The following is a 26,583-nucleotide window of genomic DNA, read 5'->3' as shown; positions in this document are numbered from 1 at the left end:
TATACTCTCCCATGGCCTAGAAGGAATGGGTAAGGGTTGGTACAAGCTTTCATTAGTGGATTTTATCTTGGCAATTTGACAGATTACACATGTCTCCACAAACTTCTTTACATCTGCCTGCAACTTAGGCCAATAGTAATGTCATTTCACAAGGTCAAGGGTCTTGTCAAGACCAAAATGACCTGCCATTGCTCCACAATGCTTCTCCCTAATGATATTCAGTCTTATTGAACACTTAGGAATGCATAATTATCCACCCTTGAATAGAAATCCCTCTTGGACCAAAAACTCAAAAAATTCAACATGATACCTCTCACCAAAAGACTCACATACCTTGTAGAGCTCTCCAAAATCTACATCAGCATCATACATGTCCTTCAAGGAGTCAATACCAACACTTTCCATCTTGATTTGGTTTATGGTTAAGACGCTCTTGCTCAAAGCATCTGCCACTTTGTTCTTGACCCCCTTCTTTTGCTTGAGGTTGAAGGTGAAGGCTTGTAGGGTCTCTATCCACTTCATGTGCCTGTGGTTTAACTTCTCTTTACTGTTTATGAAACTAAGTGCCTGATTATCACTGAACACTATAAACTATTTAGGCAATAAATAGTGCCTCCACTTCTTCAATGATTGAACTAAAGCATACATCCCCAAATCATAGGATTAGTATATCCTCTTGGAATCATTTAGTTTTTCACTAAAAAAGGCAATTGTCCTTCCTTCCTGACTCAGTACTACTCCAATAGCCATGTGGCTTGCATCACATTCTACCTGGAATATCTTGTTGAAGTCTAGTAGGGAAAGGACTGGTTTGTTCTACAAATTTCTTCTTCAAAGTTTTAAATGAGTCATCTACCTCCTTGGTCCAACTGAACCTGCACTTTTGTCCTCCCTTTATGGTGTCAAGCATTGGTGCACAAACATGACTAAATCCCCTTATAAACTTCCTATAAAAAGTTTCTAAGCCATGGAAACTTCAGACATCATTTATAGTTTTAGGTGTAGGCCAAGACAATATAGCACTTACCTTCTCCTGGTCCATTTTCAACTCACCTTGTGAGATTACAAAGCCCAAGTAGATGATATACTCCTACAAGAACAAACACTTATCCAAATTTATCATTAGTTTCTCTTCATGTAACCTTTTGAGGACCATATCTATATGTTTGAGGTTCTCTTCCCTTGAGTGGCTAAAGATCAATATATCATCAAGGTATACTATCACAAACTTGCCTATGAACTCCACCAAGACCTCATTCATCAACCTCATAAAGGTACTAGGGGTGTTGGAGAACCCAAATGGCATGACCTTCCACTCATACAACCCGTCATTGGTTTTAAAATTTATTTTTCATTCATCCCCTGGCCTTATTCTAATCTGATGGTATCCACTCTTTAGATCCATTTTGGTAAAATATTTTGCACTCTCCAAGCAATCAAGTAAATCCTCTATCGTAGGGATTGGAAACCTATACCTTATAGTTATCTTTTTGATGGCCCTTGGGTCTGTGCATAGCCTCCAAGTTCCTTCTTTCTTGGGTGCAAGGACATCAGGTACAACACATGGGCTTAGACTTTTGCCAATTAGCCCTGATTCTAGCAACTCCTCAATTTGTCTTTCCATCTCTACATTCTGATTTGGAGTCATCTTGTATGCTGCCTTATTTGGTAGGGTAGATCCAGGGATCAGATCTATGCAATGAATTATATCTCTCACCGGTGGAAGGGATCTTGGAATTCCATCAGAGATGATTCCCTTGTACTTGTCAAGTAACTGTCTGACTAAATGGTCTATGTGCTTTTGTCCTTCTTTTTCCCTCTCTACAAACTACTCCTTCCTTGTCACCTTGGACTTGGGAATGAGGGCATAGAAGAGTCTATCCTTCTCTGCCATCTCCTTCATGAACTACTTCCCTTCTATCAACAATACTTTGGCATCCTTCCCCTTAGGTTCCATCTCATTCTCCATTAGGGGTAAAATCTCTATCACCTTACCATCCTTGGTGATTGAATAGGTGTTTCTAACCTCATCATGATAAGCCTTCAAATCAAACTTCCAAGGCCTCCCAAATAGGAGATGAAATGCATCCATCTTGGCTATATCAAATAGCAGTTCATCCTTGTATGATCCAATCTTAACTCTACCCATGCCTGCTCTTCTACCACTTCTTATTGACCTTGGGTGAGCCATGAGACCTTTTAGGGGTAAGGATGTGGCAACCTTCTCAACTTAAGCTTCTCTATCATTTCAAGTGACACAAAAATTTTAGTAGACCCGGAGTCCATCAAGACCTTGCGCACCTTTCCTCCTGCCTTGCAGGTAGTTTTGAAAAGAGACTTTCTTTGTGGGGGCTCCTTGTCAGGTACCTTCATGGTGGTTACTTCTCTCCTCATCATCAAAGCCTCTCCTCTTTCAGGGTATCCATAGCTATCATGAGCATTAACACTTTGATAGGTGTTTGCACTTGCCACACGTTGGTAATCAGATTTTTACACCAAATTGCTCCTTTCTCCGATGGAGCTTGTATCCTTCTCCGGACACCTATTGGCCATGTGCCCTTCTTGGTTGTAGTTGTAGTATCTAGGAGGTCCTCTACCTTGGGATCTTCCTCTAGAGAATGGTCTTATGCCCCTAAAGTTCCCTCTTTGATTGTAGCCTCCTCCTTGGTTGTAACTACTTTCTCCTCTTGTGCCTTCTTGATTAGACTCACCTTGGTATCTAAAACCACTTCCTTTGCCTCTAAAAGGAATTCTACCCCCTCTTTGATGTCTCCCTTTGTCTCTGCTATTTTGTTCCTACCTTCTCTTTAGCTTCTCCTCCACCTTGAGTGCCAACTAAAAGAATTTTTGGATGGTGTCTGAGGTGTGGAGGTTCAAATCTTCTTGGATGGAAAATATCAATCCATGGATATATCTCACCAACTACTCATCTTCACTCTCCTTTACCTTAGTCTTCACACACAACTTCATGAACTCCTCTATATAATAACTCATGTCCATCTCCTTCTACTTCAAATTTTGTCTTCTCTTATGCAATTGGACATTATAGTCCACTGGAACATAGGCTTCCTTCACCAAAGCCATCATTTTCTTCCAAGTAGCCACTTTTCTCTTTCCCTCTTTCACCCTCTCCTCTTGGATGAAAGTCCACCAAGTCAGAGCAGCCCCTTTAATTTTGGATTGGGCCATCATCATCCTTTGGTGCTTTGGTATGTCTTCCCTCTCAAAGAAATTATCTAAGGAGTCTATCCACTCCATCACTATATCATGCTCCATCTTTCCTACAAACACTAGCAGATCCAACTTCACATCCATTATTCTTCTTTCCATGGACTTGAGGACACTAATTAGGGGTATCTGGTTTGTAGGAACCTCTAGTTCTTCCTGCCTAGGGATCTCCTCCTCAATCCCTTCTTCATCTCCTCCAGAGTCTCTCTCTCCCCTCTCCACTTTGCCCTTCAACTCATCCATTTTATTTCTCAAGATCTGATTCTCAGCCTTGACTACTTTTCTCTCTGCCATCTATTTCTTAACCAGGACAGCCAACTCAGCATTGGTCATCCTTGATGGGATATCTTGGGATCCCTCTTCCTCTGACATCTTGCCTAATTCTCCAGTCCAAAGTACACTCCTAAGCTCTGATACTACTTGATGTAGAGCCCTTGTCACATACCTAAGGACAATTCCAATAGGTTTTGTTTTGACCTCTCTAATTACCACAAGGATCCTACAAGAAAGGAATCCACACCTTATGGGTAGAACTACTCACAAATCACTATGCTAGTATCTACTCAAGATGACTAAAAGGCTTCAACTTCTCTATTGCACTACTCCATGACTCATACACTTGGGGGATTTGTAATTGGTCCATTCATGACTGCTAAGGACTGTTCCAAATATTAGTTTTAGGTTTTGTCTTCAATACCTTATATCTCCTTTGGAAACCTACCTCTCTGGCTAGTAGCCCTATTTAGCGAGAGATTTGGCCTTAACTCCAAAATATTACATACACCCTAGAAAACTACTTGTCTTTTTAGATACCCTTTTGGGAGTTACTTTCATCCCCAAAATGGTTTGGAAAGATCGACACTTTAAGGGTCTGAAGGCCTTAGAAGCCTTGAGACCTAATTAGGGCAATTAGGCCTATTTTACAAAGAAACCATCATTTCTTCATTCCAAAATAAAAAACCAACTACATGGGCATGTTAACTTCTAATTCCAGTGTTGCATGCCTGGAATCCATAGCTACAAGGTCTTAGGGTGACTATCCTAATTTTGCATGAGGTAGTCACATGGAGATGCCTACCTAGATTTTTCCCTTACTCCTCACAACCATGTATTCCTTGCAAGAACCCCTAAAAATCCTAGATTACATAGGCCAATCCTGTACTCCACCAAAGGAAGAAACTTCTAGGTGAAAGGAATGCAAGATATGGCCATTTTTTGGCTAAAACCCTAACCAAACCCTTACTTTTGGGGTAATAGTCAGAAATTTGAACGATTCCCCTTTCTCCCAAATGTTCAGGACCTCAAACCACCACCAAATGAAATTTTATTTAACCCTCCAATGAATCCATGAATGGTTTTGTCCAATTCAATCCGTACAAGGACGTACAATCTCTGCAAACTCAGAATTTCTGGGAAAACTCATTTTATTCAGTGTTTATTTGCTTCCAAACTTCAAACCACCCTAAATATAACCTTGGTAATCATGTACACAAGTTTTATATCCCTCTCCAATGGTTTCCAACTAAATTTTCAAGAGGTTGGAGCCATTCAGAGGCTTACAACAACCCAACTTTGAAAAGTTGCACTTTTGCTCTCAAAAGTTACATTTTGACACAAAAACTGTCAAACACCATGAGCTTGGAATCCACACAACTTGGATCAACCAGAAACCATTAAGACACCCTAAAAACCTATCAAACACCAAAACAAACATCCTACTACCCTTATTGACTAAATTGCCCAAATTGTCTTATCAAGATGCCTAATTTGTGACATTGGTTTACATGGTGGGGTCTTTATTGAATACATAACAAGTTCACACACAAAAGACATTCACAATGACCATAAGATCCTAGTCTTCATAATCAATTGCATGATTATCTTGTTGAAGAGGTTCCCCTGCACCAACTTGGGTCATTCTCATAGGGTGATTACTTTTTCCCACTATGACAAGCCCACTCAAGGAACACAAATCTCAAACTTGAAAAGTTTCAAGGGTCTGGATTTCTGATTGTCTATATAGACAAGAGCATACTCTCGTACCTTTTAGACTCTTCTCAAACATAGAAATCAGATTTGTTCATTTACCATATCGCAATTTAAGTGCCTAGAAAATAATAAAGAATACACAAACTTTCCTTTAATCTCCTCAGACAAATACAAAAACAATGAATCAGTAGTCATATTGTTTTTGAGTGACAAGCATTTTCTTTGACAAACATTCTACAAAAACTAGTTAGGCTATGAAAAATTTCTTAGGCAGACAAAAAAGAGGCCAAGGTTAGCATTAGTACCATCAAAATTCAATCAAAGAAACCTCAAAATCCAATCTATTTGTGATATGATAAATAGAGATTCGTATGAGTATTATTATATATCCATATGAATATTCATGACATATCATACAACAAATATTATATTCTTGTCCTATAGCTTATAGAAATCCATACACTTTTGCAGGAATTGTATGAACGAAATCTAAAAATTGAAAATAAGCTGATTTGCAAGGCAAAAAATTGTAGTCTCGAGCCCCATGGTGGGGGCCAAAAACGTGTGTGTGAAAAGTGGTAAATTTGTATGCTATAAGACACAACACTTTAATAAATCATTACATGCATGGTTAGACAGAAATAATCATGAATATAAAAACTAGAACAAATCGACCTCTTGCCTTTTAAAAGATGCGAGTATAGACTTTCTCTCATATTTGTCTAAGCAATACCAGTTACTAGACTACACTAATATGAAGGATTTAATCTATATGAGCACAAGATTAAGATAAATGGATACAAGAATAAGCTAGAGTGGTGCAAGATTAAGCTAGATGAATGAATATTAAACTAGATGAATTCAAGAAATCATGGCTAAACTAAATATGCAAAAAAAAAAGCTAAGATGCAATGATCTCAAAGCATAATATTCTCAATGACTCTAGAGAAAAAACTACATAATAACAATAAATCTCTAGGGTGTCTTGAATGAGAGATGAAAGGCTGAATTTATAGAGAATCCAAAGAGAGACCAATGGTCAAGATCGATTAAGGCTGAATTGTTTCCATGCACATTCCTCTTATTTGCTCAAGATTTTTATTAGAAAAAGCCTCTTCAATGCAACTGAACCTCTTTCCTCAAGATAAGATTTAAGTTTTCAATTTAGAGAAAATGATTAATTCAATTTAATTGGTTTTCTAAGATTTCTCAAGTTATCTCAATTTTAGAAAAAGAAATTAATTCTTTTTGCAAATTAATTCCTCTTCTTCCCGATTTAAATGGCAAATTGATTTATTAATTAAATATGCTAGGATATTTAATTAAATAAATAAGATAATTGAATAAAATGATTTACTTGGAATTATTAATTAATTAAATAAATATTTAATTAATATATAATGATTTATTTTTCATGTGACATTGATGATTGAGGAATTAATTAATTAGGTTCTCAAGATTGATTTAATTACCTTTTCTTGGGAACTTGGTAGTGCTATCGAGATTAGGGGCCCATGGTTTAGGTGACCATTTTTAGGGTATTATAGAATTTACCCCACGGGATAAGCAAAATGCTTTGAATTTTCTATTTTCTCCTTATCCTCGGGGATCTCTGTGGGTCTTTGTTTACATCGCGGGATAAGACTTTTCTTAAATTTTCCATGTTCTACTTATCCTGTGTCCCTTTTGTGTTTTTTACTTACCTCATGAGATAAGGGTCCTTGAGTTTGCCTTTGTTTCCTTATCCCATGGGAGTACACAAGAATTAAGTCCTATTGTAGAGTGGGAAACTAGAAGGTAAGAAGACCCAAAATAACCCTCTATGCCTTGATTAAGGCCTATTACAACCTCACAACTAAGGTTCTACACACACCAATGCAATCAGTCACCTACTACACTTTCTAAGGAGGGTTTGGACTATTCAACAACTAATATCACTCACCCTAGCCTTCCAACCAAGTTTGGAAGTCTCCTTTTTGCACCTAGGTCAAGAAACCCCTATTTAGGCCTAATCCTAATAGCCTTGCTAGACCGGTATTTCCCAAATCATTCAAAATTATCCTAAAACACTCCAAAAAAAAATTACAGGTTTGAATACCCTTTTGGGCTTTATATCCAATCCTAAGAGATTAAGAATTGACTCTTCTCCAGCACCCCTAAGCACCTACTGAGTTGATAGACCTAGTAGGCCTAATTAGGCCTATTTTCCAAAGCAACTACTTGAATATGGGGTTGCAGAACCAAAATAACCACTTGGACATGTTCCCTTCCCCACTAATAGACCAAATCCACCATTAAAATGGTCACCAAACACTCCTGAGGTGACTGTTTGCACATTCCTTCTTTTAGGCTAGACTAAACACATTGTCTTGTTTAGCCTAGGTTTTGGTGGAAACCACACCAAACCTCACTCCCAGATTCAACCCTTTTCAAATGTCAGTTTACACACCCCTAAGTTGCATTTTCCAAGAGTTCGTTGAATTCAACAAGGGAATTTGCAAGTTTGGGCCACATTTATTGTGAGACCCTATTAACCGGGGTTTGGGATGACGTTTTTTGGTAAACTGCCCACAACTCACTCCAAACTATATCAATTGGAGTTAGGCCACTTGCATTCAAAACTGCACTCACACCACAATCCAACCAATTTGAAATTCCATGCAAGTAAATCCTCTGTCAGATTGTACAATGCGGAAAACAATGGATATTAGGTAAAATCTGAGTTTTCTTGTTATTCGAACCACCAAATATTTACATGCTTCATCCAACACCAACATGGATGATCTCAGAGGAACAAATAGGCCTTTCCCCAATGGCTACAACTATTTTCCAATTGGTTATGGTTTTTGGGACCTCTTTTCCCAATCAATGGAAAATGTTGCTTAGCAATTTTTGCAACTTTTGACAATTTTACATTTTTCACACTTTTTGACATGCCAACGTCCCTAATAGACTTTTTAGAGCTATCCTAGGCCTAAAAAAACTCAATACAAATTATCAACATGCCTCCTACACTACATGAACCCCATGGCCTAATTTGGTCTCTAGGTTTATAAATGACCTTAGAGCCAACTGGCCTTACAAATGGGTTCTTTATTACATCCAAAGGATCAAACTGATCCAACACATGGAGACCACCTATCCAACACTCAAACAAAAAAATTAAATCCAAATATGAAGAGGGTTCCCTGCATCATACTCCCAGGGCTAGAAAAAACTCAAGTCTCTTAGGTTGGCAAATTTGGAACCATGCATCCAATCTTGTCCAAAGCCTGTTCTGTCATCTAGGTTGCATCTTCTAAGGGTTTGTCCTTCCATTGGACTAGGTACTCATAATATGAATGCCTCCTTATTTTCTTACTCACCCTCTTATCAAGTGCATGCTCAAATTGAAGCTTAGGATACTTAGGTAGGTTTTGTAACATCTCTTCCTTGCTAGAATAATCTTGACCTGCATCACACACATCAATAACAGGACAATAATATGCATATATATCTGAAACATTGAAAGTGTTAGAGAGACCAATATCCAGTGGGAGAGAAATCTTGTAGCCATTTTTGCCACACTTTTGAATGATTTTGAAAGGACCTATCTTCTTCATCATCAACTTGGTGTATTTCTCCTAAGGGAGTCTCTCTTTCTTGAGATGAATCGTCACCATATCTCCAACCTTAAACTGCAGATCTCTCCTTTTCATATCTGTTGCATGCTTGTACTTGTCTGAGGTTTGTTTTAACCTATCCTTTACTTGTTGGTGTATGTCTCTCATCACTTTTACAAATTCCTCTACTTGTGCACTTCTTCTGTCCAAATCCTTCACATCTCTCAACTCCAATACACCTCTAGGGTGTGGCCCATACATTATTTCAAAGGGACTGTGACCAGTGCTCCTATTCACTGAGTCATTATAAGCAATTTTTTCTTGAGAAAGTATTGAATCCCATGTAGCTCCTTGATCCTTAGTTAAACACCTTAATAGGTTTCCAAGTGACCTATTGATGACCTCATTCTATCCATCAGATTGAGGATGATAGGCTGATGTAAATGACAAATTGTTACCCAACCTTCTCCAAAGTGTTCGCCAAAAATACCCAATAAACTTAGAATCTTTGTCTAATGTGATTGACAGTGGAAAACCATGTAACCTTACAACCTCCTTGAATAATATACTTTCTATGTGAGATGCATCATGTGTGGTTTTACAAGGTAGAAAGAGCCATTTTTTAAAACCTATCAATAACTACATAGATGTTGTCATAACCCTATTTAGTCTTGGGGAGTCCTAATACAAAGTCCATGCTAACTAAATCCCATGGCTTGTTTGGTATGGGAAAAGGAGTATACAAACCTACATTTGAACTGCTACCCTTGGCCTTCAGACAAATCATAAAACCTTCCACATACTTTCTGATCTCAGTTTGCATCTTAGGTCAGAAGTAGAATCTTCTAACCAACTCAAGGGTCTTGTCAATCCCAAAATGACCCGCCAATCACCCACAATTCTTCTCTTTCACAATGTTCTCTCTCATGGAGCCTTTAGGGATGCAAATTTGGCTTCCCTTGAAAAGTAGGCCTTCCTGCTAAATAAAGTCTGAGAACTCCTTATGGTACTTGTCACCCATTTCCTTACACACTTGGTATGCTTCTTTGAAATCCTCATCTCCTTGGTACATATCCTTCATAGAAGTGATTCCTATGCTCTCCAACTGAATCTCCTTCACTGTCAATTTCCTCCTGCTAAGGGCATCAACTACCTTATTTGCTACTCCTTTCTTGTGCTTGATGGTCAAAGTGAATGCTTGAAGGTATTCCATCCACTTCATATGCTGGTGTTTCAACTTGTCCTATCTATTCAAGAAACTCAGAGCATGGTTATCAGTATAGACTACAAAATCTTTTGGCAACAAATAATGCCTCCATTTCCTCAAAGATTGAACCATTGCATACATCTCTAAGTCATAGGTTGAGTACTTTTGTTTGGATTCATTCAATTTTTCAATAAAGAAGACTACTAGTCTACCTTCTTGACTCAAGACTCCTCCTACTACCTTGTTACTTGCATCACATTCTATGGTGAAAACCTTATGTAAATCAGGTAGAACTAATATAGGTTTCTTTTCTACCCTTCTTTTCAAATACTCAAAGGACTTATCTGCTCCACTAGTCCATAAAAAATAATATTTTCTACCTCCCTTTATAGTGTCAATCATAGGTGCACATACACCACTAAAATTCTTAATAAAATTCCTATAAAAGCTTGCAAGACCATGACAACTCTTTACCTAACTTGCATTTCTAGGTGTAGGCGAATTGAGGATTTCTCCCACCTTGGATGGATCAATCTTGAGGCTGCTCTTGGAGATCACAAAACCAAGAAATACTAACTCCTCCTACAAGAAGACACATTTTTCCAAATTGATCTTCAACTACTCTTCATTCAACCTTTTCAACACCGAATCCAAATGTATTAGATGATCATCCCTATTCTTTCTAAAAATCAAGATATCCTCTAAGTATACAACAACAAAATGATTGATAAAGGGTTTCAAGACTTCATTCATCAATCTCATGAATGTACTAGGAGCATTTGAGAGGCCGAATGGCATGACCACCCATTCATAAAGTCCTTCATTTGTTTTGAAGGTTGTCTTCCACTCATCTCCCTCTCTTATCCCGATTTGATGGTAGCCTCTCTTCAAATCCACCTTAGAATGGTACTTGGCTCCTACTAGATAGTCCATCAAGTCTTCCATTTGAGGCATAGGGAACCTATACCTAACTGCTATCTTGTTTATGGCCCTTGAATCCATACATAATCTCCATGTACCTTCCTTCTTTGGGGCCAATACTGTAGGGACAACACAAGGACTAATACTCTTCCTTATGAACGCTTTCTCTAGAAAACCATGTACTTACCTTGCAAGTTCTTCATTCTGATTAGGGTTCAAGTTATATGATGCTTTGTTGGAAAATGTTGAACCTGGTATGAGGTCAATATAGTGACTTAAATCTCTGAAAGGTGGTAGGGTCTTTGGTTTGCTTCGTGCAACTATACCCTTGTATCTTTCCAACAACTCTTTCACCTCTCTAGGACCTGCAGTCCTCTCTTGCATCTTGTCTTCTTCTTTCTTCCTTACTTCTTCTCTTGGCTTCATCACTATAGAAAAGCATGGGGTATCCTTCTCTTTGATTTTCTGTATAAATTCCTCCCTACCTACTAACATGAAACTAGTCACAACATGATTGTCCTTACCATCATCTGGTAGTGGGGTCATAGTGTATTGCACACCATCTTTGGTCAACCTGTAGAAATTTTTCTTCCCATCATGCCTCGAGTCTACATCATATTTCCATGGTCTCCCAAGGAGTAAATGGTAAGCATCTATCTCTACAACATCACACAAAATCTTGTCTCTATATTCACCTATTTGAAGGTTAACCCGAACTTGTTCACTTACCAAAGCTTGTTGCTCTTTTCTCAACCAGGAGACTTTGTAGGGGCAGGGGTGAGGAAGTTTCTTCAACCCAATTTTTCTAACCATCTCTGTTGAAGCAAGATTATCAGTTGACCCTAAGTCCATAATGACTCTACAAACCTTTCCACTTACCTTGTGAGTAGTTCTAAACAATGATTTCCTCTGTGGTGGCTCCTTGATGGTTAGTACCTTCAAGAGGGTCCTTTTTAACATTAGACACTCCCCTTGCTTTGGATCTGCATGTCTTGAAGGTGATTTCACACTTTGGGTGTCCTCTTGTGCCAAATGAACTCTTCTTTCTCCACCTTGACTGTTAGAACCTTGCTTTTCTAGACATTTGAAAGATTGGTGGTCAACCTGATTACATGTGAAACATCTTTCGATGAACATATTGGTTCTTCTACCTCCAAATCTACCTCATCCATTTGGTCTTCTTGTTCTAAAACTACCCATGTGACTTGGTTCTACTTCTGATTCTTGATTACTTTACTCTCATTGTGGTTTAGGAGATGTTCCTCTTCCACCAAATTTGCCTCTTCCTCTAAAGTTTCCTCCTCTTCCTCTACATTGTTGGTCTCCCTTTCTTTTGAACTTTTCTTCAATTCCTAATGCCATTTGACATCATTTATGATCTGTCTCAAGATTAAAGAGACTTAGTTCATCTTGAATGGCATACTTGAGGCCATTCATGTACCTTGCCAACTTTTACTTCTCATTCTCTGGTACATTTTCTCTTAAGTATAGTTTGTGAAACTCCTCTGTGTATCCACTCACATCCAAATCCTTTTGTCTCAGGCTATGCAGATTCTTGTGCATTGTCACTTCATAATCCTTAGGTACAAATTGATTTTTCACCTCTGTAACCATCCTCTTCCGTGATGATATGGGGTTCTTGCCTTCTTCTAATCTCTCATTTTGCAAGAAGTTCCACCAACTAAGGGCAGATCCCTTCATCTTAGACTTAGTAGTCTTCATCTTCTAGTTCTCAAGAAAATCTTCACACTCAAAGTGGTTCTCTAAGGCCTACAACCAATCCATGACTTCCTCTGAGTTCATCTTCACAGTGAACATAGGTAGGCTTGCTTTGTCATTTCTACTACCTAGTCTCTCAAGGGCTTCATCGAAACTTCTCTGATCTATAGGTGTCCTCTCTCTTGCCTGCAAAAGGGAATAATTATCATTCCATTCTTCTTCTTCATCAAATTCTCCTTGCTTCTTGTCCATCTTAACCTTCAACTTATTCGATTCTTTTCTCATATCTTTGTGTGTTGTTGCTTGCTCTCTTACCAACTTGGCCAATTCAACGTTGGTCATCCATCTCACATCGCTGGTGTCTTCTCCTTCTGACATCTTGTAAATATCCTTCTTCAACCCTCAAAAAAATTTATGGCTTTGATATGACCTGTTGTAGAGAGGGAAACTAGAAGGTAAGAAGACCCAAAATTACCCTCTATGCCTTGATTAAGACCTATTACAACCCCACAACTAGGGTTCTACACACACCTATGCAATTAGTCACTACTGCACCTTCTAAGGAGGGTTTGGACTATTCAAAAACTAATATCACTCACCCTAGCCTACCAACCAAGTTTGGAAGTCTCCTTTTTGCACCCAGGTCAAGAAACCCCTATTTAGGCCTAATCCTAGTAGCCCTGCCAAACTCGTATTTCCTAAATTATTGAAAATTATCCTAGAATAATCCAAGAAAAAGTTACATATTTGAATACCCTTTTGGGCTTTACATCCAATCCCAAGAGATTGAGACTTGAATCTTCTCTAGCACCCCTAAGCACCTACTGAGTTTATAGACCTAGTAGGCCTAATTAGGCCTATTTTCCAATGCAACTACTTGAAGATGGGGTTACAGAATCAAAATAACCACTTGGAAATGTTCCCTTGGCCACTAATAGACCAAATCCACCATTAAACCAGTTACCAAACACTGCCTAGGTGACTATTTGTACATTCCTTCGCATAGGCTAGACTAAACACATTGTCTTGTTTAGCCTAGGTTTTAGTGGAAACCACACCAACCCTCACTCCCAGATTTCACCCCTTTCAAATCTCAGTGTACACACCCCTAACTTGTATGATCCAAAAGGCAATTTAATTCCATAAGGGAATTTGCAAGTTAGGGCCACATTTTTGGTGAAACCCTATGAACCGAGGTTTGGGATGACAGTTTTTGGCAAACTACCCACAACTCACTCCAAAATCTATCAATTTGAGTCAAGCCACTTGCATTTGCACTTTTACTCACACCACAATCCAACCAATTGAAAATTCAATACAAGTAAATCCTCTGTCAGATCGTACACTACGGAAAATAATGGAAATTGGGTAAAATATGAGTTTTCTTGTTATTCAAACCACCAAATCTTTTCATGCTTCATCCAACGCCAACATGGATGATCTCAAAGGCACAAATAGGCTCTTCCCCAATGGCTACAACTATTTTCCAATTTTTTATGGCCGTTGGAACCTCTTTTCCCAATCGGTGGAAAATGTTTCTTAGCAACTTTTGCAACTTTTGACAATTTTGCATTTTTGACACCTTTGGACATGCCAACGTCCCTAATGGAATTTTTAGACCTATCCTAGGCCTAAAAAAACTCAAGAAAAATTATCAACATTCCTCCTACACTACATGAACCCCATGGCCTAATTTGGTCTCTAGGTTTATAAATGACCTTAGAGCCAATTGGCCTTACAAATGGGTTCTTTATTACATCCAAAGGATCCAAACTGATCCAACACATGAAAACCACCTATGCAACACTCAAATAAAAAATGAAATCCAAAGACCGAGAGGGTGCTCTACACCACCTTCATTCTTTGCATCCTTTGTTCCCTTATCCCATTAGACATCATCTATTTGTTGTTCAAACCCCGCGGGATAAGAAGAAAGCCTATCGCTTTGTCACAACTCTTATCCCATGCCATCACTTTGTGACCACCTTTGGCCCACGGGATAAGTGAAATCCTTTCACTTTACCTTGTCTTCTTTGTTTTATTATCCCACGGAACCTTATCCTATGAGATAAGGTTTTCTCTTTGTTTTCACCTTGCGGGATAAGCCAAAAGTCTACCCTCCTTTGACTTCTCTTATCCTGTGGCCTCTTTGATGCATTTGTTCTGCTTTGTGGGATAATGAGGAGATACTCCTTTTCCATGTATTTCTTATCCCGTGTAGTTAGAATGTGGTCTTTAAAATCTCATGGGATAAGGAATGTCCATTTTTCTTCTATTTTTATCCCGCAGGATCTTATCCCATGAGATCACTTTTGTCTCCATGTTGGTGCTTTGATGCCCTTATCCCACGAGACCTTATCCCATGGGATCAAGACCTTGTCAAACACTTAACCGACTGGATCCTGCCTCGGTGGTCAATAACACAACCTGGTCAATAACATGACTTGTTATTGACACATCATATAACCCTCATGTTATATGACTTTTCAAAACTATGAAGAAGAAGCTAACTCTGTTGAGACCAATAACATGATATGTTATTAGTATTGACTAACATGAAATGTTAGCTGCACTAAAATCTTGGATCTAAGATCTGCTAAGGTTGGCACAAAAATTGCCAACATTTTTGGCGACTTGGAGGGAATGGAAAAATTGCTTGGCACATCGATTAGTAGCCTTAGATGTCTATTGGGCACAAATGTAAGGCCAACAAAATTACATGCTCTACCTCTATAAAAGGCCAAAAATTTGCTATTCTAGAGAATAGCTTGTGCACCCGCACTTCTTAGAAAGTAGAATACCACATACTATAGATATATACAAATTGAATCCATCTTAAGCACATGATTTAAGATGAATATCATTCATTGCAATGGGAAGGTCTTCGCCACTCAGTCTAGCTAAATTGAAAGCATTAGCTTCCTTGTGGCCTATGATCACATAAGGACCACTCCATATTGCATCAAATTTTGAATGTTTCCTAGGCTTTTTCTTGTCAAAATTCCACTTTAGGAAAAGGTCTCCAACCCTAAACATCCTAAAAGTGGCCTTCCTATCAAAACATCTCTTTACCTGCCCCTGATTGACATTTAAGGCCTGCTTGGCTTTCTCCCTGACCTCTTTAAGCTCTATAAGTTCAACATACCCTGTTGATAAGGAATCATTTTCTAGGAGCTCCAATTGATGTGCTAGGTCCAGGGATGAAAAATCAAGGGATAATGGAAGCCTTGCTTCCCTTCCATACACTAGCATGAAAGGTGAGTTTCTCAAAGCTCTCTTGGGAGTAATTCTATCAGCCCACAAGGCTATTCTTGATTTGAGGTGCCACAACCTTTGATTATCTTCAAGAGTTCTCTTGATGATTCTAATGAGATTTTTTTTAGAGGACTCAGCTAGGCCATTGCCTTGAGGATAGTAATTTGATGATGTTTTTAGAAACACATCGTGCTAGACTACCCATAGACTAATCTAAGATACCACAAAGGCCTTGGCATTGTTTGAGATGATGGTGGAAGGGGCTCCAAATCTGGTTGCAATCCCATCAAGGAATTGAACCACTGAATTCTCAGTTGCATCCTTCAAAGCAACAACCTCTATCCACCTTGTGAAATAGTCTGTGGCAGCCAAAATCCACTTGTGGCTTGCACTTGACAATGGATTGATAGGGCCAATGAAATCAAGCCCCCATTGTGCAAAGGAGTGATCAATTGAAATGAGATGAAGGGGCAGGGATGCTAATATTTGTTCTCCTACAAAAAGTGCACACTCCTTGCACCTCTTGACCCACTTATGAGCATCATTGAATAGAGAAGGCCAATAATAGTTTTCTCTCATAATCTTCATAGTTGTAGCTCTTGCTAACAAATGGCCACCAGAGGGCCCATTATGAATTTCTTCTAACAGCCTATTGGTCTTATCTCCATGGATGCATCTCAGCAAGACACCATCCAGACCTCTTTTGAATAATATGTCATCCACTAAGGCATAAGAGATGGACTGCAATATGAGATGCCTTCTGTTGGTTCTAACAAAGTGCGAAGGCTAGCTACCACCCCTTAGGAAGATAGACATAACTTTGAGCCAACCAATTTGTGCATCTCTCTGGTTATCAACCTGTTCTTCTTCCTACAACAAGAGGGTTGTCTTTTACTCTTTCCCAAAAGATGAAATGAATTGCTCATAGAGTCCTCTTCCTCTCACTAACCTGGTAATTTTTATGTCAAGATCATACTCCATTACCTTAGTGATCCACCCAACTCTCTTCTCACCTATATCCTTGTTGAAAAGGAAATCCTTAATGCTGGCATGTGGGACTAGGAGCTAGATCCTGTATTTGAGAGAATGTGTCTGAACTTTTTTAGTGCTCTCACAACTGTGATGACTTGTTTTTCCACATAGCTATATTTGAGTTCATAGTCCTTTAGCCCTTCACTGAAAAAGGCTATGGGCTGCTCCAAATCATCCTAATTTAACTGTGTGAGGACAACAGATATACTTGCATCTCCTCCCAATGTATAAAGAATTAAATCCTTCTCATAGTTAGGATTTACTATGGTAGGATCCTAAGCAATGGGTTGCTTGATCTAATCAAAGCCCTCCTTCCCTTCACTAGTCCATTTTAAGGGTAAATCCTTCTTTAGCATGGCTCTGAGAGGCTTAACCAAATCTACAAGGTTTTGGATAAAACTTTTGACAAAGTTGATTCTTCCAAGGAAGCTTTGAAGTCCTCTCTTGTGATGTGGAAGTGGAAGAGACACAATGGATTCCACTCTCTCTGGGTCTATGTCCAGACCATCTTTGGTCGAAGTAATTTTCCCTGATCAGTGGCAAATACACACTTTTGAGGATTAAAGGACACACCATATTCCCTCCACCTTTTGAATACTTGCTCAAGGTGAGAAAAGTGATCTACTACATGCTTGGAGTATATAGTAATAATCAAGTTATACTTGTATAAATTCAGCTAATACTCCCTTAAAAGCCATATCCATGTCCCTTTGAAAAGTTGCACCTGCATTTGCTATTCCAAAAGGAATATTACAATAGGCATAAGTGCCCCATTTAGTAGTGAATGTAGTCTTGTATTGGTCAGATTCTTGGACTAAAATTTGGTTATACCGCAAGTATCAATCCAAGAATGAAAATATTTCAGAGCCACTAACTTTGGCTAAAATTTGTTCCATGGAAGGGAGGAGGTAATGATCCTTAAGGGAGGCTCTGTTCAGGTCCCTAAATTCCACACACAATCTGATTTCCCTATTTTTCTTTCTAATTGGAAAAAGATTGGCTACCCAAGAGGAATGCTTAATCAAAAAAATGATGTTAGACTCTGTAAGCTTGGATAGCTGTCTCCTCATCAAAGGCTCAATTTTGGAATTTATAGGCCTTTTCTTTTGTCTAACTAGCTTAGGATTAGGATCTAACTCTATGTTATGCTGAGATAAACTAGGGTTAAACCCTTTTACATGCTCATATGTAAAAGAAAAAATATCACTATACTCCTGATAGAGATTTACAAAAGTATTTTGATCTGATTGGGAACATAACTTCCCCAAATTGAGAGTTTTTCCTTCTACCATGGCTATTGATTTATAGTCTCCTTTCTTGGTGGCTAGGTTCATTGCTTTCCCTTTCATTTGATCATCATAGTTGAATATCCCCTCCAAGGTGATCAACCCCTTGGGTAGCTTGTTAGAGCTGAGCTGCATGATTCAATCTCCATACTAGTACTATAGCATGCCCTAATTCCTATGGGAGAATTGTACTTCACCTTGTAGGAAGTTCACAATCTGTTGGTTAGAATCAAAGACCTGCCAATTTACTTGGTTATCAGGTACTACAAGTCTCACCACAAGTTTGTTGGCATATGTGTAGAGTATGTTGACATGATGATATTGTATGTTGTCATTGATGCCAATATGATGAAGAGTGAATTGGTATATTGAAATAAGCACTTGCAAGAGAACCGATATATGTGAGAAAGTGAAGCGGTATGTTGAAATATGAACTGGTATATGTGAAAATGTGAACTGGTATATGTGAACAAGTGAAGCGGTATGTTTGTCCAAGAGAACCGGTATGTTGGAATGTGAACCGATATATGGAATGTTTTGTATCAAGGTTTCATATGGTATGACTACCGGTTGGTAGTCTTAGCTTCAGGGTTTCTGATTGAAGTTTTCTATGACTATGTGATTCAATCGATGACATTGTGTGTTGTGCTAGCATTGTAATGAAGAATAGATTGTATTGCCACGTCAGCTCTGTACGCATGAAGGATCTTGCATGAAGGAGATTGATCCTATCTAACTCAAGAATGTGCGAAGTATCTGCAAACGATGGAGAATGCATTATGGGTTATTGCCTCCAAGATGCAGTGAAGAATGGATGATGGAGAACATCTTGAGATCTATTCAAGACTGTTGTATTCAAAGCAAAGTGCTCAATGGTTAGGATTGAACCGACTAAATTTCTTAACCTAAATGTTTAGGGTTTAGGGTTTATGCTACTGACCTATCTATTTCCTATAAGGTCGATGTTGTTTTTCATGTTGAGGTTGTCCAAAAATGTTGTGTGTGTATCTAAGTGCAAAGATACATGATTCTTGCCAAACCAGATATGAGAATAGATACTTGCAGAGTGTGAGTGCAGGAGGAAGGAATTGAAGTGGATCTGCATTGGCATTGAGTGCTGTTACCAGATCATTGTAATACTTGTTGACCTCTAACCACTTAAACAGTTGGAAAATCCCTTAATAGGGTAGCTTTAACCGGCTTGCTGTAAATTCTTTAACAGGGTGACTCAAAATCATTGAGTTCTAAAAATCCTCTAACAAGGTAACCTTTAACCAGGTTTAACCCTTAACCGGGTGATCCCTAGTAGGATCACTTCCTAACATAACCTATTGTAAAGTCTTTAACTGGACTAGACTCCTAATAAAGAGAACTTCAACAGGGTTCAAAGAACAACTTGTGGGTATTCATCCCCACTGTGGTTTTTCCTAGTTGGGTTTCCACATGAAAAATATGTGTGTTATGTGTGATGCTTTTCATATGATGCTTTGTTATTCTCTGTTAAGTGGTAAAGCATTTTGAACCTATAAGTCTTTACATTTCTATTAAAGTATTACTAGTATATGCATATGGGTGAAGTGGAAATAAGATGTTAGATTGTGTGGAAAGCTAAGTTACCGGTTTATGTCTTTCACTATGCTTAACCGGTAGTAATCTGGTTTAGACCAGTGTTATTTCTTGCCAATCAAAGGGTAGGGTTCTCAGTCTAACCGGTTCAAGAGAAACTATTTTTACCAGTTCTGATTCACCCCCCCTCTCAGTACCAGTTTGGTACTAACTGTTCATCATTGATTCATCAATTTGTATTAAAGCATCCTCCAGGTCCTGTATGTTGTAAGCCTAACCACTTGAGGTAAATATCCTACTCTAATGATGAAGAGGGAAGGTCCAAGGTTCAATAGAGACAACTTTAAAATATGGAAGGACAAAATGAAGATATACATCAGAAGCATGGGTGCTCAACATTGGAGCTATGTTGAGAATGCTTATGTTATCCCTACCGGTACTCTTACCGATGATCAAAAGAGAGAGATTTAGGAGAATGGGCAAGTCATGGAAGTCTTAATTAGTAGTTTATCTAACATTGAGTTTATTGATGTTCAGGACAAAGAGAATCCCAAAGAAGTATGGGATTCCCTTAAGAATATCTATGACGGTGATGAGCATGTGAAACAAGCTAAGGAAGAGAGCCTTAGGGGAAAGTTTTAAGACATGCAGATGGTTGAAGGAGAGACCATTCAACAATATGGAATAAGAATCAAAACTATTGTTGGGGACATCAAGAGTGCAGGTGGTATAATAGATGATTCCATTATTGTTAGTAAAGTCTTGAGATCCTTATTACCAGTCTATGCAATAAGGGTAGCTGCTATTCAGGAATTGAGGTCTATAGACAAGACAAAGGTATCCCTAGACTCCATCATTGCTAAGTTGATAGCTTATGAGCTAAATAATTATGATGGCAGTATTTAGAAGACTGAATCAGCCTTAAGAGAATCTGTTGCACCATCTAAAAAGGGCAAAGAAGCTAGTACCACTGGTGAACCAAGACAACGTAGAGAAATGGATGATGAGGAGATCCTGATGGAATTTGAAGCTCTTCTTGCCAAGAGACTTCCTAAGGGAACTAGTAAATACAGAGGTAAGCTTCCTTTGAAATGATTTTCTTGTAATGGGATAGGACACATTGCTGTAAACTATCCTAATGGTGATAATGAGGACAAACTAGAAAGGTTCAAGAAGTTCAAAGGAGGAAATCGGAGAAACTATTTTGTAGCAATTGATGAAGGTGTCACTGATGAAGAATCAGAAGATGAAGATAGTGAAGATGTTGTGTTTGTAGGAGTTAAGGAAGATGTGTTAGACAAGAAGGCTCTTGTCTCCCACTTTGATAATTCCAATGAGTGGATTATTGATAGTGGTTGTTCTCACCATATGACTAGTGACTAGAATAAGTTTCTATCTCTGGAAGAGTATGATGGTGGTGTGGTTCGTTTTGGTAATGATGCACCATGTATGGTAAAAGATAAAGGGTCCATCTCTCTGAATGGAAACAGTAGTGCTGACAATGTGTATTGGGTAGAAGGTCTAAGGCACTACCTTTTGAGTGTTGCTCAACTAAATGATAATGGACTCTCTGGAATTCAAAAACAGAGTGTGCAAAATCAAAGGAAAGAGTGTTGATCTGATGGCTACTAGTATGCAGACCAAAGGTAACCTATTTCAGCTAAATGCTAATGTCAATACATGTCTTATGGCTAAGTTTAAGGATAGTTTGATATGGCATAGGAGACTCTGCCATGTAAACTTTGACAATATTGTGAAGGCCAATAAGATCAAGGCAGTTAGAGGATTTCCTATACTGAGAAAACTAGAAAATCCTTTGTTCAAAGAGTGTCAACTGGGGAAAATGTCTTCCTCAACCTTCAAAGGTAAAATTTTCACTGCAGAAAATTTACTTGATCTTGTGCATACCGATTTGTGTGGTCCTATGAAAACTAGGAGTGTGTAGGGAGATAGGTATTTTATGATTCTTACTGATGATTGCTAAAGAATGATGTAGGTCACATTCTTGAAGGACAACTCTGAAGCTTTTTGAAAGTTCAAAGCCTTTAGAGCACTGGTTGAAAAAGAAAGTGGTAAGAGGATCAAGTACCTAAGAACTGATCAAGGAGGAGAATTCACTTCCAGTGAATTCAACAAGTGTTGTGAAGAGAATGACATGAAGACGCAACTGTTTGCCCCCGAGACTCCACAACAGAATGGCCTAACAAAGAGAAACAACCGGACTATGGTTGAAGCGGCTAGAACTATGTTGATCCAAGGAAAGGTTGCTCACACTTTTTGGAGAGAAGCGGTGAGCATTGTAGTCTACACAATGAATCAGGTACTCATCCAAAAGTGTAAGGAAAAAACACCTTATGAGTATTGGACCGGTAAGACACCAGTAGTAAGATACTTCAAAGTGTTTGGTAGTAAATGTTATATCAAGAGGAGTGAACATCAGAGCAAATTTGATGCTAAATGTGATGAGGGAATATTCTTAGGGGATTCCTCAAAGAGAAAAGATCTCAAATGTTTCAATAATAGGACTCAGAGAATTGTTGAAAGTATCAATGTTAGAATTGATGAAACCTCTGAGAAATATGAGGAAACTGACAGTGAGCAAGTAGGAGATGAACCGATGGTAACCTACTGGGAACCGGTTGCAAAACAACCAAGCACCAGTAACAGTGCTCCTACACTGGTGGATGCTGATGCTGATGAAGATGAGGATGAAGAAGAAAAGAAAGAGGAAACAACTAAGATCATTCCTAGGTATGTAAAGCTAAATCATGATCCAAAGCAGATCATAGGAGACAAGGATGTAGGAATTCTTACAAAAAGAAATATTAGAGAAAACTCTTGCATGATCTCTGAATTTAAGCCTAAAACATTCAGAGAGGCACATAAAGAATAAAGATGAAGACTGCATCAAGGAAATGGAAGAGGAACTTGACCAGATAGAAAAGAATGGTACATGGTCGTTGGTACCCAGACCAGAGCATAAAAATGTCATTGGCACCAAATGTGTTTTCAGAAATATGTTGAATGAAGATGGCTTAGTGGTTAGAAACAAAGCCAGATTGGTGTGTAAAGGATATCCCCAAGAAGAAGGAGAAGAGTATGGAGAAACCTTTGCTCCAGTAGCCAGATTGGAAGGAGTTCCTATGCTTCTTGCATATGCAGCATTCAAGGGATTCAAGGTATATCAAATGGATGTAAACTCTACATTCCTGAATGGAATACTAGAAGAGGAGGTGTATATAGAGCAACCAGATGGGTTTGCCCTATCAAAAGACAGTGACATGGTGTGTAGGCTACATAAGGCCTTGTATGGACTAAAGTAGGCACCTAGAGCATGGTATGAACGCTTGCACTCCCATTTTATGAAGATCAGATTTGAGAGAACAAGTGAGGATAGTAATATCTACCTGAAGTCGGAAGGAGATCAGATTCTGATCTATGAGGTATTTGTTGATGACATAATCTTTGGAGGAGATGACAAGATGAGTCTTGATTTTGTAGATGACATGAAAAAGGAGTTTGAGATGTCACTTATAGGGGAGATTAAGTTCTTCATTGGACTACAGATTCAACAAATGAAAGATGGAATATTTATGACCTAGTCCAAATATGTCAAAGAGGTGTTGAAGACCTTTGGCATGGAAGATAGCAAACCGGTCGGTACACCGATGGTGACCGGTTGTAAATTATCCAAAGAGGATGACTCAGGGTCGGTAAATGAGAAGGAATACCGATCAATGATTGGTAAATTGCACTATGTAGTACATAGCAGACCGGACATTGCACATGCAGTGGGCATTGCTGCATGGTTCTAGAAAAGCCCAAGAGAATCCCACTTGGTAGTAGTCAAGCGGATTCTGAGATATCTGAAGGGAACTATTGACTATGGATTATGGTATCCATACAGTAATGATTTCAACCTGAAAGTGTTTACAGATGCTAACTAGTCTGGTAATGTGGATGACCAGAAGAGCACAACTAGTGGTGCATTCTTTCTTGGTGGAAGACTAGTCTCATGGATGACTAAGAAACAGAGTTGTATGTCTTAGTCTACAATAGAAACAGAGTGTGTTGCAGCATTTATGAACTGCACCCAGACAATTTGGATGAAGCATGTATTAAATGGCTTGAAAGTTCCTATATCTGAACTGGTAAGTATATTTTGTGACAACACAAGTGCAATTAACATCTCCAAGAATCTGGTTTTACATTCTAGAACCAAGCACTTTGAGCTTAAATATCATTTCTTAAGGGAAAAGGTTCAGAACAAAGAAGTTGCACTGGAACATGTTTCCAGTAAGGAGCAGTTAGCATACATATTCACCAAACCTCTACTGAAGGCTACCTTTACCTATTTGAGAGGTGAATTAGGGGTGCTGCCCCTTCAAGAGGTGAACTAAAGGTGTGTGCTCCACATCAGTCAGGATTTACACTGATATATTTTTATCAAGATTGGTGTGTTGAAGGATGCTACTCCTTAGGGGAAGAAACATAGTAGAACATAGATGGTTATGCCTTCACTTTGGCATTGTTGTCAAAGGGGGAGAAGATGTGAAGTGGAGAAGATATCTACAGTATTGGGGGAGAAGATGTAAAGCTCAGACATATCTTTGTATATTGCCATCAATGCCAAAGGGGGAGATTGTTGGCATATGTGCAGAGTATGTTGACATGATGATATTTTATGTTGTCATTGATGTCAATATAATGAAGAGTGAACCGAAATATTGAAACAAACACTTGCAAGAGAACCCGTATATGTGAAAAAGTGAAGTGGTATGTTTGTCCAAGTGAACCGGTATGTTGAAATGTGAACCGATATAAGTGAAAATGTGAACCGGTATATGTGAACAAGTGAAGTAGTATGTTTGTCCAAGAGAACTGGTATGTTGGAATCTGAACCAGTATATGGAATGTTTTGTATCAAGGTTTCATATGGTATGACTACTGGTTGGTAGTCTTAGCTTCAGGGTTTCCAGTTGAAGTGTTCTATGACTATGTGATTCAACCAATGACATTGTGTGTTGTGCTAACATTGTAGTGAAGAATAGATTGTGTTGCCACGTTAGCTCTATGCGCATGAAGGATCTTGCATGAAGGAGATTGATCCTATCTACCTTGGGAATGTGCGAAGTCTCTACAAATAGTGGAGAACGCATTATGGGTTATTGCCTCCAAGATGCAGTGAAGAACGAATGATGGAGAATGTCTTGAGATCTATTCAAGACTGTTGTATTCAAAGAAAAGTGTTCAATGGTAAAGATTGAACCGACTGAATTTCTTAACCTAAATGTTTAGGGTTTAGGTTTTATGCTACCGACCTATCTGTTTCCTATAAGGTCGATGTTGTTTTTCATGTTGAGGTTGTCGGAAAATGTTGTGTGTGTATCTAAGTGCAAAGATACGTGATTCTTGCCATACCAGATATGAGAATAGATACCTGCAGAGTGTGAGTGCAGAAGGAAGGAACTGAAGTGGATTTGCATTGGCATTGAGTGTTGTTACCAGATCATTGTAATACTTGTTGACCTCTAACCACTTCAATAGTTGGAAAATCCCTTAACATGGTAGCTTTAACTGGCTTGTTGTAAATCCTTTAACAGGGTGACTCAAAATCATTGAGTTCTAAAAATCATCTAACACGGTAACCTTTAACCCAGTATGTTAGCCATTCCTTAACCGGGTGATCCCTAGCAGGATCGCTTCCTAAAAGAACCTATTGTAAAGTCTTTAACCAGACTAGGCTCCTAACAGAGCGAACTTCAAAATGGTTCAAAGAACAACCTGTGGGTATTCATCCCCACCATGGTTTTTCCTAGTTGGGTTTCCACGTGAAAAATATGTGTGTTACATGTAATGCTTTTCATATGATGCTTTGTTATTCTTTGTTAAGCGGTAAAGCATGTTGAACCTGTAAGTCTTTACATTTTTGTTAAAGTATTACTAGTATATGAATATGGGTGAAGTGGAAATAAGATGTTAGATTGTGTGGAAAGCCGAGTTATTGGTTTATGTCTTTCACTGTGCTTAATCGGTAGTAATCTGGTTTAGACCAGTGTTATTGCTTGCCAGTCAAAGGGTAGGGTTCTCAGTCTAACTGGTTCAAGAGAACTGTTTTTAGCATATCTGATTCACCCCCCTCCTCTCAGTACCAATTTGGTCACTCATCAAGTAGGAAATAAGGAACCTCATCCAACTGAGATGTAGGCTCTCTTACTAAAATTTCTTCTTTCTCCTCATGGAGAGTACAATTCATGTTGATGGGACTTGGGGTATAGGGTTCTATATGATCATTGGCAATATGTTTAGCCCAAATAGTTACTTTGGTACCATATCTTGTCCTAAAAAACATGTGAGACTAGTCAGAAGATAGTGAACTACCTACCTTGGCAATTAATTCCCTAGACATACAAATAGAAAAATAAGAAGGGAGGTCAATCACTGAGATGTCTTGCAACACACTACAGCCCGAGTAGGCATGCAAGGGTAGATTTAAATCTTTAATGACTCCCACAGTTTGAACTAATGTACCATCAAGCTACAACACCCCTCTTGTTATTGGTTCATACTTGATACCTAGGCGGTCAACTATCCCCTTTGGCATTACTAAACTACTAGCCCCACTATCTATCATGCAATTATGAATAAGGTTATCTCCTATGATTAATGATAGATAAAAAGGGGGAGGATTACTAATTTTATTTGAACTCTCTACCTCCAAAGGTTGCACCAAGCTTGTGGAAGTTGAAGAACTACAATGCTAGCTAGTACCTTCTGC

Source organism: Cryptomeria japonica, chromosome 2 (genome assembly GCF_030272615.1).
Source record: "Cryptomeria japonica chromosome 2, Sugi_1.0, whole genome shotgun sequence".
In the NCBI taxonomy this organism is placed as follows: Eukaryota; Viridiplantae; Streptophyta; class Pinopsida; order Cupressales; family Cupressaceae; genus Cryptomeria; species Cryptomeria japonica.
Note: the sequence above shows the minus strand (reverse complement) of the source record.